Here is a 14,927-nt window from a genome sequence, read left to right as displayed (position 1 = left end):
TGGGTTACGTAGGGAGAAGTACATGGAAGTTGTGTAGGAAGACCCTTGAGTAAGTTCTAGCAACATACACTGTAACCCCGGGCAAGTTAATTTCAAGGAACGTCTTTCCCCCTTAGATGTCCTTTTCTGTAAAACGAGGATGACAGTAACCACCTCACAGGACTGTTACAGATTAATGAGTGTATGTTGTGACAGTAGTACATTAGATGTGTTTATCCTTTATACTGCAGACTCCGTAACTGCAGTACATTTAAACTGAGCACTGAGATCCAGGATGAGCCATGCAGAGTCCTGTCTCTCCAGTGCCTTCTTACAGGTCCTTCTGCCTGTCTGCCCCACTCCTGGTTCAGCTCCTCTGATCTGGTACCACGTTGGGGCCCCAGCTCTCTGGCATTCACCTCTTTCCAGGTCCCAAACAGAATAAGCAGGTGACATGGACTGTTAAAAGGTTATATTACATATTTAACAAATGAAATTTTTTATTTTAAAATGGGACTAATTCAGTGGAATCCTGGGTTCACAGAACTGCAAAACCGTAGACAACTGGCAGTGGGAGTGGGTTGGTGGGGGACGTGGGAGGAGTGGAGTCATTTCAATGAGCTTGAGTTATTCTGCTAACCCAGGACTAACCAGCTGTTGGGAAGCTGCCCTCCGGTGCCAGAGCTCAGGGACTGCCTGAGCTCTAGTAGATGGTTTCAGAGAGCAGAATGCCATTGTGTTGGCTCACAGGAGGCCTCAATACAGATTTGTTGACTAAAACAAAAGAACGAATTTCCTCACCAGTCATTTAAGTAACTGGGTGATGAGTGGCAGTAAAATGGGCCTCATAAAAGCAAAATGCACAGTGCATACTGCTAACCAAGCAGTAAAGGAATCGCTTGTACAGAATGCTAGGCGGTCACCTTAGGAAACTTGACAGCTTCAGTTGGAAGTGGCTAACAGAAGGGTCTTCACCACCATTGCTCTGCTGTCAGGTGGAAGTGGAGGTACCTGCCACTGGGGTAGAGTCACACATGAGGGCCACGTGGACCAGACTGGCCAAAAGAAACAGCAAACAAGGGAGGAGATGGCAGAAGTCAAATAGACCAGACAGACCAGACAGGAAGCGGTGCTGGGAGCCTCTTCACCGTTGTGGTTACTTAGCACAAACGTTTCTGCTCTGCTGCGTGAGAAAGTGCTATTTCTCGAAAGCTGTTTTCTTCTGTTTGGTTTTATATCCCCTATGTAGTTTTCCTATAAAAAGTACATGTGTGTATAACACACATGCATTTGTTTCCTTATAATTTGTCTCCACTGGTGCATTTTAACTAAGTTGGCAAATCGGAGATCCAGGGAAGGCTGCTGGGAGGCCCTCTGGTCCGACGTGGGGAGGTTGCATCTCTCCTTCCCCAGAAGGCTGTCCGTGGCTCTCTCCACACCTAGTCAGTCTCCCTGCCATCTCTGCATCAACTTGGTGGCAGGTCACTTAGCCCGTCAGGTAAGGCTGTCAGTCTTATTTTAAAGCCACCAAATTGCCTAATAATAAAAGCTGAATAGCTTGAGTAATTTTACGACTTTAGACAATACACTCTCTTTGTGAAGCATCGCATGATCTAAATCCGTACTTTGCAGTCCAGTCTGGACAGCAGCTCACAGTGAATGTTGTACAGGGTCCGTCGCTCACTGGCATCTGTGAGAGATCTGGTTATTTTACTGAATGTCTGCTGCGTTTCAGGCCTCTCCTTTGCATTGGAGAACTGAGTGATGGGTAGGACAGACAAGGCCCTGCTCTCCCAGGGTGTACATTTAGTGGCCGAGCAGTGGGAGAGGGAGATAGGAAGCACGTGGAGATAAAGAGGGTGCTGACTGCCGTGAAGGAGTAGAGCAGGGTAATAGGACAGCTAGAGGGTGGCTGCCGGAGGAGCGGTGGCCAGAAACGGCATCTCTCAGAAGGTGACAATTGAGCTGAGATGTGAAAAATTATAAAAGCCCACGTGAAGAGGTAGGGGAAGAACGTTCCAGGCCGAGGGGACAGCTGGTGCCATGTCCACAGTGAAAACGAGCTCAGTATTTAGAGGAACAAGAGGAAAGCAGGTGATTTCAGTGGAGAAACCTGAAGAAGCGTGTGCTGGACAGGCAGCCCGGCGGACCATCGTGAGGAGGGTGGATTTGTTCCCGCTGCAGTGGGGAGCCACTGGGGGATACTGAGTGTGACACCTAAGAAGAGATGTGCTGGGGTGAAGGCGGAAGTGAGGACGGCAGCTGGAAGAGCACCTTGGCGTCTGTCTCTGTGCTCCAGGTTCAGGAGTGTTAGTGACTGGGACAGGACGGATGGGAGCAGATGAGTTGAGGACATAAATTTTTTATGAGTTTGAGATTTGCAACTGTTAACCACTATATGTAAAAATAGATAAAAATCAAATTTCCTCTGTATAGTGCAGGGAACTATATTCAATATCTTGTAATAACCGCTAATGAAAAAGACTATGAAAAGGATCATATGTATGTATATGCGTGACTGGGTCTGTACACCAGAAATTGACACATCGTAACTGACTGTACTTCAGTTTTTTAAAAATAGGGGATCGTTATTTGTAGCTTTCTCACATTCATCAGTTCTCTTCCATTTTTACTGCTGTTTCAAGTCCTCTTTACCTCTTACCTAGAGTTGCTTACTTGTTTAATTGTTTTCTTTGGATCTGTTCACTCTCTTCCAGTCCAATCCGTGTGTTATCGCCCTGTTTCCGCAAAGCACGTTTCTCATCGTGCTTCTTGCCTGATCGCAGACCTCCTGTGACTGGTTTTGCAGAGGCTGTCCTTGCCCAGACTCCCTAACACACAGAGCTCCCTGTTAGGGCTCCCCACTTACCTTGCTGTTACTGATTTCAGGTTTCATTTCTTGTGGTCTGAGAGCAGACATTGTGTGATTTCTGTTCTTTCGGATTTGTTAAGGTGTGTTTTATGGTCCAGAATGGGCTATCTCTCTGTGTTCCCGTGAGCTGGGGCCCATTTAACCTGCTGCTGTTGAGTGAAGTAGTCCATGGCTGTCAGTTACAGCCAGCTGATGGTTGATGGTGTGGAGTGCAGCCATGTCCTTCTGATTATCTGCCTGCCCAGTCTGTCCGTTTCTGCTAGAGGGGTGTTGAATTGCCAGCCATGATAGTGGATTCTTTTGTTTCTCTGCAGTTTCACTGGGTTTTGCCTCACATAGTGTGATGCTCTGTTGTTAGGTGCATGCGTGTTAACATGGTATACTGTTCTCTATCTCTTCACTTTCAATCTACATGTGTCTATATTTAAAGTGGGTTTCTTGTAGGCAACATACAGTTGGGTCTTGTTTGTTGATCCACTCTGACAATGTCTGTCTTTTCACTGGTGCATTTAGGTGATCTGCACTGGTGCTCAAAATGATTATTGACACAGTTGGATTATTATCGGTCTTATTTGTCACTGTTTTCTGTTACCCTTGTTCTTTGTTCTTATTTTTGTCTTCCACTCTTTTTCTGCCTTTTATACTTATAATTAGGCATTTTAGATCATTCCATTTTCTCTCCTTTCTCAGAATATTGGTTATACTTCTTTTATTTTTTTTTAAATTTACCCTAGATTTTACAATATACATTTTAGCAATTCCACTTTCAAATAACACTATACTGCTTCACAGGTAGTGTCAGTACCTTATAATAAATAACAAAAGTAGTTCTGATTCCTCCCTGGGGTCCCGTGTATCATTTCTGTCATTCGTTTCATTTACACATAAGCATATAAATACACATGTATGTATGTATATTTACACACGCGTAAGCATTGGTTGAATACATTGTTGGTATTATTATTGTAAACAAATCATTATCTGTTGTATAAGTTAAGAGTAAGAAAAATAAAAGGTTTTATTTCATTTTTATTCCTTCTTATGCCTTTCTTTATGTAGATCAGGGTCAAAAATTATTTTCCTTTTCTCTAAAGAACTTTTTAAGTAATTTTTTAGGAGGCAAGCCTACAGACAAACTCTCAATTTTTGCTTGTCTGAGAATGTCTCTATTTTTCCTTCACTTTTGATGGATAATTTTGCAGGGTACAGAATTCTAGGTTGGTGAGTTTTTCCCTCTCAACACTTTAAATGTTTCACTTCACACTCTTCTGTTTTGCATGGTTTCTGAGGATAAGTTTGATGTAATTCTTACCTTTGTTCTTATATAGGTAAGTTGTTTTTTTTTTCTCCTTTAAGGACTTCATCTTTGATTTTCTGCAGTTTGGAAATGGTATGCCTAGATGTGGTTCTTTGCTCGTTTATCCTGCTTGGTTCTCTGAGCTTAACAGTTCTGTGGTTTGGTGACTGACATTAATTTGGATAATTTCTCCATCATTATTGTTCCAGATATTTTGCCTGTTCCTTTCTTTCTTCCCCTTCTGATATTCCCAGTATATGCATGTTATTTATACCTTTTGTAGTTGTCCGTAGTTCTTGGATTTTTGGTCTGTTTTTTTCAGGCTTCGTTCTCTTTGTTTTTTAGTTTTCAAGGATCCTATCACTCTGTCCTTTAGCTCAGATTCTTTCCTTAGCTGTCCAGTCTGCTAATAAGCCCATCAAAGGTATTCTTCATTTCTGTTACAGTATTTTTTATCTCTAAAATTTCTTTTTGTTTCTTTCTTAGGATTTCCATCTTTTGCCTACATTGCCCATCTGTTCTTATGTGCTGTCTGCTTTATCCATTAGCGCCTTTAGCATATTAATCATAGTGGTTTTAAATTCCTGATTTCATAATTTCAACATCTTTGCCTTCTTTCGTTCTGATGCTTGCTCTGTCTCTTCAAATTGTTCTTTTTGCCTTTTGGTATGCCTTGTGATTTTTGTTGTTGTTTTGGGTGTTTTGTCTGTTTGTTTTTATGATAGCCAGACAGGATGTACTGGTTAAAAGAAACTGCAGTAAACAGGCCATTGGTGACATGGTGATAAGGAGAGAAGTGTTCTTTAGACATAGGGTCAGTGTTTCAGCGAGCCTGTGCCTCTGGACTGTGCCCTTCACAAGTGTCTCTCACATCTCCCTCCCCCACTTAGATGGGACAGGCCAGCAAGAGTAGGTTGGAGTTGAGATTTCCCTTCACCCAGGTCACTTGGGTCTGACAGTATCCCAGCAGGTTAGGCTCTGGCTAACTAGCTTTCCCTGCAGGCAGGCCTTGCTACGAAGAAGATGAGGGGATTTTTCTCTGATATTTACTGTGGGGACCTGGTTGAGCTCCTGGAAGTCAGTCTCATAATATTGGGGGCCTCCGTGTGACTGGGCTTCCCTGGAGTGTGTACCTCTCAGTTGTCCAGTGAGCTTCCAGCAGTCTGTCCATTCCAGTTCCAGTTCTCTTTCCACTGCACTGGCTCTGCCAGCGGTTTTGCTAGTTAGTCTTCTCTCTGCTGGATTGTCACTCCCTGTACTTGCCTGTCTGCCTCTCCTGTCTTGGGGGCAGCAGTTTGTCTGTGTCCTCCCTTCTCTTACGGGCCCAAGAAGAGGATTTGATTCTTCAGTCTGCTCTGCTTTTTACTTAAGCTGGAGTAGTGACGTTCCAGCTGTTTATATGCAGAACCAGCAGCCTGAAGTCCTTCCCCAGTTTGCTGTCAGACCTCTCCTCTTCTGGAATGCGGCTTCCCCTGTTGCCGCGTGTCGAATTCCTGATAGCTCCCCCTTCAAGGCTGAGTTTATCACCACTCTGTTGAGGAAGCATGTTCCAGTCTTTACAATTGGAAATATGTGTCTATGCCATGTTCCAGGGGCATTTTCTTAATAACTTTCTGATGGTATTACTTAAGTTTGTTTGGTCTTACATTTATTTAGACCTACCAAGTGTGTTCAGTCTGCCAGTGTAGTCAGTACATTTATATTAATTTCCTTGTCACTGCAGATGGTAAGATAAATATGATGTGGGCCCTGAAGAAGCTCAGAGTTTAATAAAGAAAGCGGGCAAAAAAAGTTACAGTGGAAGATAATGGCTCTGTGATCGAGTACTTCCAGGAGCTCTGGTGTGAGCCCAGGTCTCATCTTTCAGACCTGATGGTCAGCCCGTGGCGGGCAGGGACCCAACCTTGTTTTTGTCTCACTGCAGAGTCCAGGTGATGCTTAATAAATGCTCACCAATGGTGACTCTTATCACTGCTGGTCAGTATTGTTCACTTTCAGTAATAGCAGTCTCTCACACTTTGAATCTTCAGAGACATCAGCACATGAAAAATATTATTGTCAGCCTCCTAGCCTGAGTTTAAACAAGATAATTTCATCTCATAATCTGTTGCCATCATCATCGAATTTATTTGATCTGTATTAAATATTATCTCCTATTTCAACTAATTTTAATATCCTTTTATTCTGCTAACCATTTTTTGCCTCAAAGGGTTTTGTATTCGTTTCAATTAATTGTTCCTGATCTCAACCTAATGAGGTTGTTACGGTTCTCATTTTTATTACCAGAAAAAAAAACACCAAAAATGGATAATCAAAGGTAAATCAGGAAGCATCCAGTTTACAGCATTTCTAATTCAGAGGGTGAATCGTCCCTTCTGCACCGACTTTGCCCTGCTTCAAAGACTGTGACATTTAGTGAAAGTCAGTATTATTTTAAATGATGGGAGATGCGGAGTTCAGAATAAAATATCATTTCTATATTAGATACCAAAGAAGTCTGTTATTTGGTCTATCAAGGTCTATTCTAAAAGTGTATTTATAGCGTCTGTAATATCATTTGCAAATTAACATATTTATAACCTATTGCCAAAGAGCATCATCTTTTCTTCAAATGCGTTCTCCCCTCTCTTGAATCAGATGATTAAAATTCTTTCACTTACTTTTATCATTGTCGCTGTGAGTGTATTTAAAAGTAGACCTGACTGCCTACTGGGTATGCTGGTTGTTGTCTTCAGTTTCTGGTCTTTCATGTTTCTGGTGACTGTAGGATTATCGCGGGCAGCACTCCAGGAAGCTCACTCATCAGTTAATTCCATTCTCCGTGATTTGGTTAGATCTTTAAAGATCCAACTTTTTCATCGGATGCTTCCTTTTTTTATTGTTCCCCTGTGGGCCAAGCTTTAGAGGTAATCTGTTTAAGCAAACTTTGTTCCCCTGATTTTTTTATCTTATCATTTGATATTTTTTGGAGTCATTAATAACTGCCAGAATTTTCTCTTTAAAACTGTAGGTATGTGCTGTCCAGTTTGGTAGCCACCAGGCACATGCGGCTATTTAAATTTAAATTAATTTAGATTAAATAAAATAAAATAAGTCTTCATAAGCTGCATCTCAAGTGCTAATGGCTACTATATAGGAAAGCACAGATGCAGAGCATTTCTAGCATCATAGGAAGTTCTGTTGGACAGTTGGTGCTGTGTAAATAATTTCATTGTTATATTTTTGTATAGTATGTGATAGGAATGTCTGCATTTTATTTTTTATTCATAGTGAACTTTTAGATATGGCCTATGCTAAAAATTTACTTTTATTTCCTTTCTGTCTCCCTAAGAAACCTCCATGAAGTTTTATAGTATATATCTGATTTTTTTGGGTCAAATTTAGTTCTTACGCTACATTGTAGTGGGCAGCTTGAAATCAGAACACTTTGACAATGTTTTCTATAGTAATGATATACAAAAGTGATTTTATAGGTTAACTTGTTGGTTTTTTTCTTTCTTATTTAAAGTTCATCTTCTCCCCTGTTCCCATTTTGGGAGAAACACCACCAGTACCCTGGTCCAACATTGACTGTCACACTCACAGAGTGAAGATATCCTAAATGTTGATATCTTTTTATACAGTTTCCTCCAAGCCCATTTTTTACTTAAATAAAAACCGAATTCCTCAGGGAAAGAAGATCTTACAAGCAGTTTCGGAGCAGAATTGATTTTGGTGTGTGTTAATGCAGACAATCTGCCCAGTGTTAAAATGTTAAAAGGAAAAAACAACACACAAGCTGCCATGTTCGTGTGATCACACCAAAATAGCAGCTTGTATTTATATTTTCAGTCTCCTCGAGGTGGACTGCAGGCACACACGAGCGAGTGGCTGTGCTTGGTGCTGTGTTGTGATTTTATTTCACGCAGGCAGAGTACACGCTTGTGCGCGCGCGGCCAGCCCTCGCATATGCACGTCTTCACAGCCGAGAAGGCGACAAGGACAACACAAGCCGCTCTCTAGGATCTGTCGGCAACCTGGGCGTGTGTCTCTTAAATATTAAAGAGAGGAGACACAGATCCTTAGGAACACAGGGAGCAGTGCTGTCAGACGGCCTGTAGTCCTTCCTCATTTGATAACATTTAGAGTAGAAACAAAATATTTGGTTATTATGGTTGTGTATATATATTTATTTAGAAATACGTATTTTCCAGTACTGCTCATGTTTTTAACATGTGTTTTTCTCATTTCTGTTCCATTGAAGCTACAAATCCTTACCACACATTTGTTCCAATTTATGGGATATTTTTAAACTTGAAAAACAATTTCGGAGTATGTGAGTGAAAATATAGGTGTGCTTGCCTCAGCCGTGGTGCCTGGATTAGTGTCCGGGCGCCCCAGGCTTCGGAGCTGGGGCAGCGGGGCCCTCACATCACCCTGAGCTGCTGACCTGAGGCATCTGCTCTCGTGAGAGCCTCCTTGTTATAAATTTGGGAGTTTGAGATTTGCAAATGTTAGCCACTGTATATAAAAATAGATTTTAAAAATAATGACAGATTTCTTCTGTAGAGAACAGGGAACTGTGTTCAATATCTTGTAATAACCTTTAATGAAAAAAATATGAAAATGGATGTACATATGTATATGCATGACTGGGACGTTGTGCTGTACACCAGACAACATTGTAACTGACTGTACTTCAATTTTTCAAAATAAATAAATAAATAAAGCCACTTTTTTTTTTAGCACTGTTTATAGTTGTGCATTCACACATTGATTGAGAGCAGGTCACACAGTCAAGTCTGCCGGGTGGTAAAGTAATCCCTCATCCTGGACTATTCCTAGCAGGCAGGGCCTGTGCAGTCGTGTAACAGTATTTCCAGAACCTGCACACAGATTTGGGACTGAAGCTACTTTAGTACTTGAAGGGTAAATGCTCTAAATCACTTTAAATTTTTTCTTAATTGTTGAAAAACCACAAAATAAAGCCTCTATTTTCAGTGTGACAAAGTCTCAAACTTAAAGTGCATGTTTCTATCTACCTATATTTTATTTCTTAATTTTTCACATTTATAGTACCAGTAGAACGTTTTTTGGGTTGTTTTTTTTTTTTTTTATGAGACAGAGGGGCAGTGGCGTAGAGGACTTGCTGTGTAACTCAGAGCATCAGAGAGCTAGAAAGAAGCTTTGATGAAAACCTCTAGATGGTGACAGATGCCACCTCCTGAGAGGCCAGCGCCACCCGCCTGTTCCCCCTCTGCACCGCCTGGTGTTTCCTGTCACGCTGCCCCTTCTGCGGGTCGTCTCACCCATGGTGAGTTCACACACTCACCTTCCCTGATAGACTCGCGGGGATTTTTCTGCTCTCCTCTTGGGCTGGATCCCACCCCTTGCCATGACAACAGATTCCCACCTTCTTTTCTTTGCCTTTTTAAAATCAGTGTCCGCCTCCATCGTGGAGCCTCTCACAGCTCTGTGTTGCTCTTACCTTCACTGACTGCCAACAACAAAGGTAGCTGAACTGTGGTCTGCCCTTTCTTACACTTGGCCTTCTCACCTCCAGTCTCTGAGTTCAGGATTTCATTTTCATTTTTCATTGGTTGATTGGTTTGCAGGTTTGTATATTTATTAATTCATTCAACAAATACTACTTGAGAAATTACTTTGTACCAACTACAATTCTAGAGGTTGAGGGTCCTGATAAAGACTGGAGTGCCTCTTCTGTTCTTTTGTAGGTCCTGCAGTTGCTCCAGTTACTTTCCTTTTTAAAAATCTGTAAAATGTCTCTTTTCTCACTTAGATTTTCTTAAGTATTTAATTTTTATGTTTTATATTCTCATGTTCCCTGGTACCTGGCACCCATAGTAGGCATTTGTGTCATTGGTAGTCACCTACTGAAATCCTTTAATTTTGCAAACGGATACAATTGAAGCTCAGAAAGAATGACTTAAGAAAATATAACTAGTGGATGGCCGGAGTGGAAATGAGACGTGGGACTCCAGGTCTTTCCACTGGCCTATTATAATTTGCGTTAGTCTTACTTGCCTGAATGTAACACGTTTTCCATTCAAGAAGCATTTATCGAGCACCTTCTGTATGCAGAGCACTCTGTGAAGCAATCAGGAGCTGGAAACATGAGTGCATCACCTCAAGTCCTGTTCAGAAGGCAGTGGAGATGAAGTACATATCAGTACTATTTCTGCTCCCCCCGCTGGGCTCATATGCTCTAGTGTGTAGCCCCTCCGCCTTGGGAGTTTGGGGGCAGTTGATTCTTGTTGTGAGAGCTGTCGTATGCAGTGGGGGGTGTTGAGCAGCGGCCCTGACCTGGCTGCTGCGGGCTCTGTGAGGCATGCCTTGTAAACCTTTCCAGGGCGTCGGGCACCTTATCTGACAGGAGAGTTCTCTGAGGACAGCTTTAGCGCTTTACGAGGTCTTAACAAAGAGTTTCACACTTGCACCCTTGGTTTCATCTTTAGACCTTGTTTCTCTGACCGACTCTTCTACTTGGTCTTTGCCGGGAAGTGGTGTCTTAATGCTTCGTTTGTTGTCTGGAGAGGAGGAGGGAAAGATGTCTTTTCAAGCCCAGTGAGTCCCAGCATCTTCGTGCTGAGCGGTTCTTCCTTCTGCTTTGCGCCTTTCTTTCTACGATGAGTAACGAGTGAGACCAGGCAGCGCCCTCAGCACAGCAAGGCCGACTCCTTGGCTGCATCACCCAGTTTATCAGGTACCTTTCCTCCTTTCCAAACAACTAGAGGCTGCCGCGTTGCCGCTATAGAACAGGGAACCTCTTCATTCCATTTTCCTTACGATGCCTTCCACACTTTGATTTCCACCCTCACTGGCAGCCTCATGGGCTGTCTTGCTAAGCGTCTCTTCCGTACCCTTTAGTCTGTCACTGAGGCTCTAAGCAAGGCCCTCCCAGTTCTGTCCAGTCCCACAGGCACCTCTACCACATGCTTTATTGTTTTTTAGCAACAACCCAGTTTCAGGTATCAACATCTGTGTTTGTTATCTATTACTACATAACAGATCAACCAGAAGTCATGACCGGGAACAGTTACCATGTATTTCATAGTTGCCGCGTATCGTCGTGTGGAGGCCTGGCTAGGGCTGGGGTGTCCATGCTGGCCCCTCTCCTTATGAGTCTCTCCTTGGGACTGCCTAAATGTCTTCTCTCCAGAAGATTCTTCCCCCAAAGCAGACAGTCCAAGAGAGAAAGGAGATGTGTTAAAGAATTTGCAGATTTATTTTCAAAAGCCCCGCAATCCATATGCAGCTCCCCAGGTTTCCCAGACGACCTGCTCCGTTCTGTCCAGGCGGAAGGGGAGATGAAGGTGGGGCCTGATGGGGGTGCCGGACAGTGTGTGAATTTCACGGTCACACATCACTTCCACTCTCAGCCCATGGGCTGGCGCCCATGTGGCCACAGCTAACTGAAAAGGAAGCTGGGAGGTTAAACCTGCCATGTGCCTGGAGAAAAGAGTAAGCAGATTGGGCTGAGTAGGGAGAAGGGTGAAAAACATGCCCCGAAGTAGGGAGGCAGGAATCAAGAGTGTCTGGTGAGCTGTCACCCCGTGTCCAATTCTTCCTCTCTGGTCTTTGCTTGATTTATTCAGTTGTTTCAAAAATAAAGCAACAAACCAGAGTAAAGTGTTATAGTTAGTTTGGTGTTTAATAGTATTCTAGCGACTTTCCATCAGCATGTTTTAAGTTTTGGATGAATGCTTGTTTTGGAATTCTGTTTGTGAAGGATGGACGTGCATCAGTTGTTGGCCCTGCAAGTCCTCCTGTGCTTCTCTGTCCTGCTGCGCGAGTATAAACCTTCACCAAGGGCTTCACGTTTTCCCTTGGGGCATCTTATTGAATGCTTGCATCTTCAGTAATTCATCTGGGCCCAGTGCTTTGTCTGTTTTAATACTTGTAATTACCTAATTATGTACTATAATGCCGCGACAAAGCCCTTTGTCATTTCACTCTTTTCTTAACCCTTTTCTTGCTGAGGAAATGTTCTTTTTATCTCTCTGTTGTCTGAGGAGCTCTTCATTTTAGACAGCCCGGATATTTGCCTAGCGTCCCTTTACTGTCTGTCTGTATTGTGACAGACCACGGGTCTGTTGGATGCCTTTCTAGCTAACTCCCCTCAGGTACCTGGCTTCCCGGTTCCTGGGGCTCCAGAGCTGGTGTTTAGGTGCCCTCCGTCCTCAATTCCTGATTCATTCCATACACTGCAGTCACAGGAGGAGATATCCAAAAGGCAAAGAGTGGAGTCTGGTTGACATAGACTACGTTTGTGACAGAATTAGTGCCACTTGTCGTTCATAGATCTTCGATGTCCACAAATATCCATGGACAAATGTAATAGAAGTCAACAATAGTTTTCAAAATTATAGTGATGTGTACTTCAGGATAACTAAAAATCAACGAGAATAAATTTTTCCTTATGTATTTTAGATAATAATGAAAGAAAAAAATGATAGTCATAATCTCACCATTTGACAACCTCTAATGAATTAGTACATCTAGGCAGTGATCATCGATCATCATAAAAAGAGAGATAAGCTAAAAATGTATGCCTCCTGATGGAAGCACACAGCACCAACTGTACCAGTCATCTACTGCTGCACTGTAAACTACCCCAAAGCTTAAAGCAGCAACAGAACTAATTGGTTAATCTACAACTTGTGTGGAACTGAGCGGGACAGTTCATCTCTGTTCCACGTGGTGTTGGCCAGGCCAGCTGGAAGGTTGAGGACTGGAATCAACTGAAGGCGCGTTCACTCTCTGGTCTGGCTGTTGAAGCTGGCTCTCAGCAGAGACCTTCTGCAGCTGTGGCCAGAACACCTTCCCACGGCTCCCCTCGCTTGTAGCTGCTTGACGCCCTGGCGGCAGGGCGTCTGGGTTCCATGGGTGCCTCCAGATGGACAGGCAGACGGAAGCCCTGTCACAGCATCACTGGCTGTGTTCTCTTTGTGAGAAGCTCGTCCCTGAGGGCAGCGCATATTCCGAGGGAGGGAAGTTTGGCTCCCCCACCTGTAAGGGAGGAGTGCGGAAGGATTTGTGAGCGTGTACTAAAGCCATCATACCGCCTGTGAAGGAATTTGTTGAAAGTTGAACCTGAATCTGATGAAGCCTCTACGTGTACCTACCAGTTCACAGAGGAAATACAACAGGAAGACAAATGTGACAAATAACAAGATGGAGGAACAATAAGTAAAATTCAGAATGTGGGAAGTTCCTACAGGGTGAAGAACCAAATACACTGTGAGACAGTGAGAGGGATGGAGAGGGAGGGAGGGAGGGAGGAGAGTGAAAGAGCCTTAAGAGACACATATCAACAAACTGCAATGCATGGGTGCTTCTTGGATCTTGATTTAAGCAAACTGAAAAAATTATAGGGAAATTTGAACATTAGATATTCAATTAATTATTTTTATCAGTTGTAGTGTTAAAGTGGTACTATGGTTATGTTTTTAAAGAGTCTTTATCTTCTAGAAATACACACTGCAGTATTACAGATGTAATGATGTCTCAGATTGCTTCAAAATGTCACATCAAGGGAGGAGTGCACACAGGACAAGGGTTGATCGCTAGCGAGGCTGGGTGATGGGTATCCTGGGGTCCAGTCCACTGCTGTCTCTTCTTTATGGGTGGTTACGATGAAAACTATATTGCCTACGAATATGGGGTTATTTCACAATACGGAACAAAACCCACACCTCAGACTTTTATGTCTCTGGATATCAGTGTGCAGTATGTAAAATTTGTCTAAATATAAAGTACCTCCGTACATCTTGAGAGAGAAACTGCTGTATTTTAAATATTGATCAATTAAGTTAAAACTGAATTAGCACTTTTTTTTCCCTTTAAGTAAAAAGCCGGTATTAGTCTAAATCTCACCGTGGAATACTTTAGTATTACTTTTCTCTTTGCTTTTTATCTCTGTCTGAGTTTCGTCCTCACCGGTTTCCAAATTCCCACTTTTATTTTTGGCCAAATGCAGAAATTACTCCTCTTGGACTTTCATTTTCTAATAATAACGGAATTTGTCTTCAGTTCCTATCTGTTCTGATTTTTTTCTCCTTTTGCTTTTCTGTCAGATATTTTGGCTTGAACGAGTCATAAACATCTCTAGTTTCAGTTCTAAAGTTTTTCTCTATCTCGTATTTAATGAATTTACTACCATTTCTCTTTTTTGCATGAAACTGTAGTGTCACTATTGAGTTTTCAAAATCTTAACAATTACTGAATCCACCCTGAGTCTGTGTTCTCTGATGTTTGTTACTGTTTCAAAAGCAGATTTGCCTTTGCAGTGATATTTGGGTTAGGCTGATGTTCAGATTACCTGCCCTGACTCGACACCAGATGTCAGGGAAGCTATTTTGAACCTAAAAACATATCATCAAAAACTGATTATCACTGTTCCCAGAAAAGCTAGTCACTACTTTTCTCCCTTTTATTTCTGATTCCTGTAGATGGAATGCCTTCTCCTTTGAAGGCTGATAGTATGACAGTCAAGTATTTGTTGTAGGAAATATGTTTTTATTTAGGTTTGTTCATCAACCTGATGACTGAGGTTTTTCTGTGTAAATCTAAATTCATGGAATTTTACCTAAATACGTATCTCTGACTCATTTATGCTCAAATAGCAAAGCAGTTGGAAAGTCCTGCCACCTTGCTAACTACCCGGACACACCACAACAGGTATTCATCTCTCTGCCCCAGTCTTCCTCACCTGTTACCTTCTGAGCTATAGACTCTGCTAAAAATGTCTCTGAATGTCAGTTCTTTTTCCAGTTATTT

General features: G+C 42.4%; 1 protein-coding gene across 7 annotated transcripts in view; it reads left to right on the top strand.

Annotated features, from left to right (window-relative positions):
• TBC1D5 (TBC1 domain family member 5) overlaps positions 1-14,927 on the top strand; it is a 498,316-nt gene that overhangs the window by 272,635 nt on the left and 210,754 nt on the right. The window lies entirely within an intron of this gene.

This window comes from Camelus dromedarius, chromosome 2 (assembly GCF_036321535.1).
Source record: "Camelus dromedarius isolate mCamDro1 chromosome 2, mCamDro1.pat, whole genome shotgun sequence".
Lineage (NCBI taxonomy): Eukaryota > Metazoa > Chordata > Mammalia > Artiodactyla > Camelidae > Camelus > Camelus dromedarius.
Note: the sequence above shows the minus strand (reverse complement) of the source record. Positions and strands in the feature narration are given on the sequence as shown.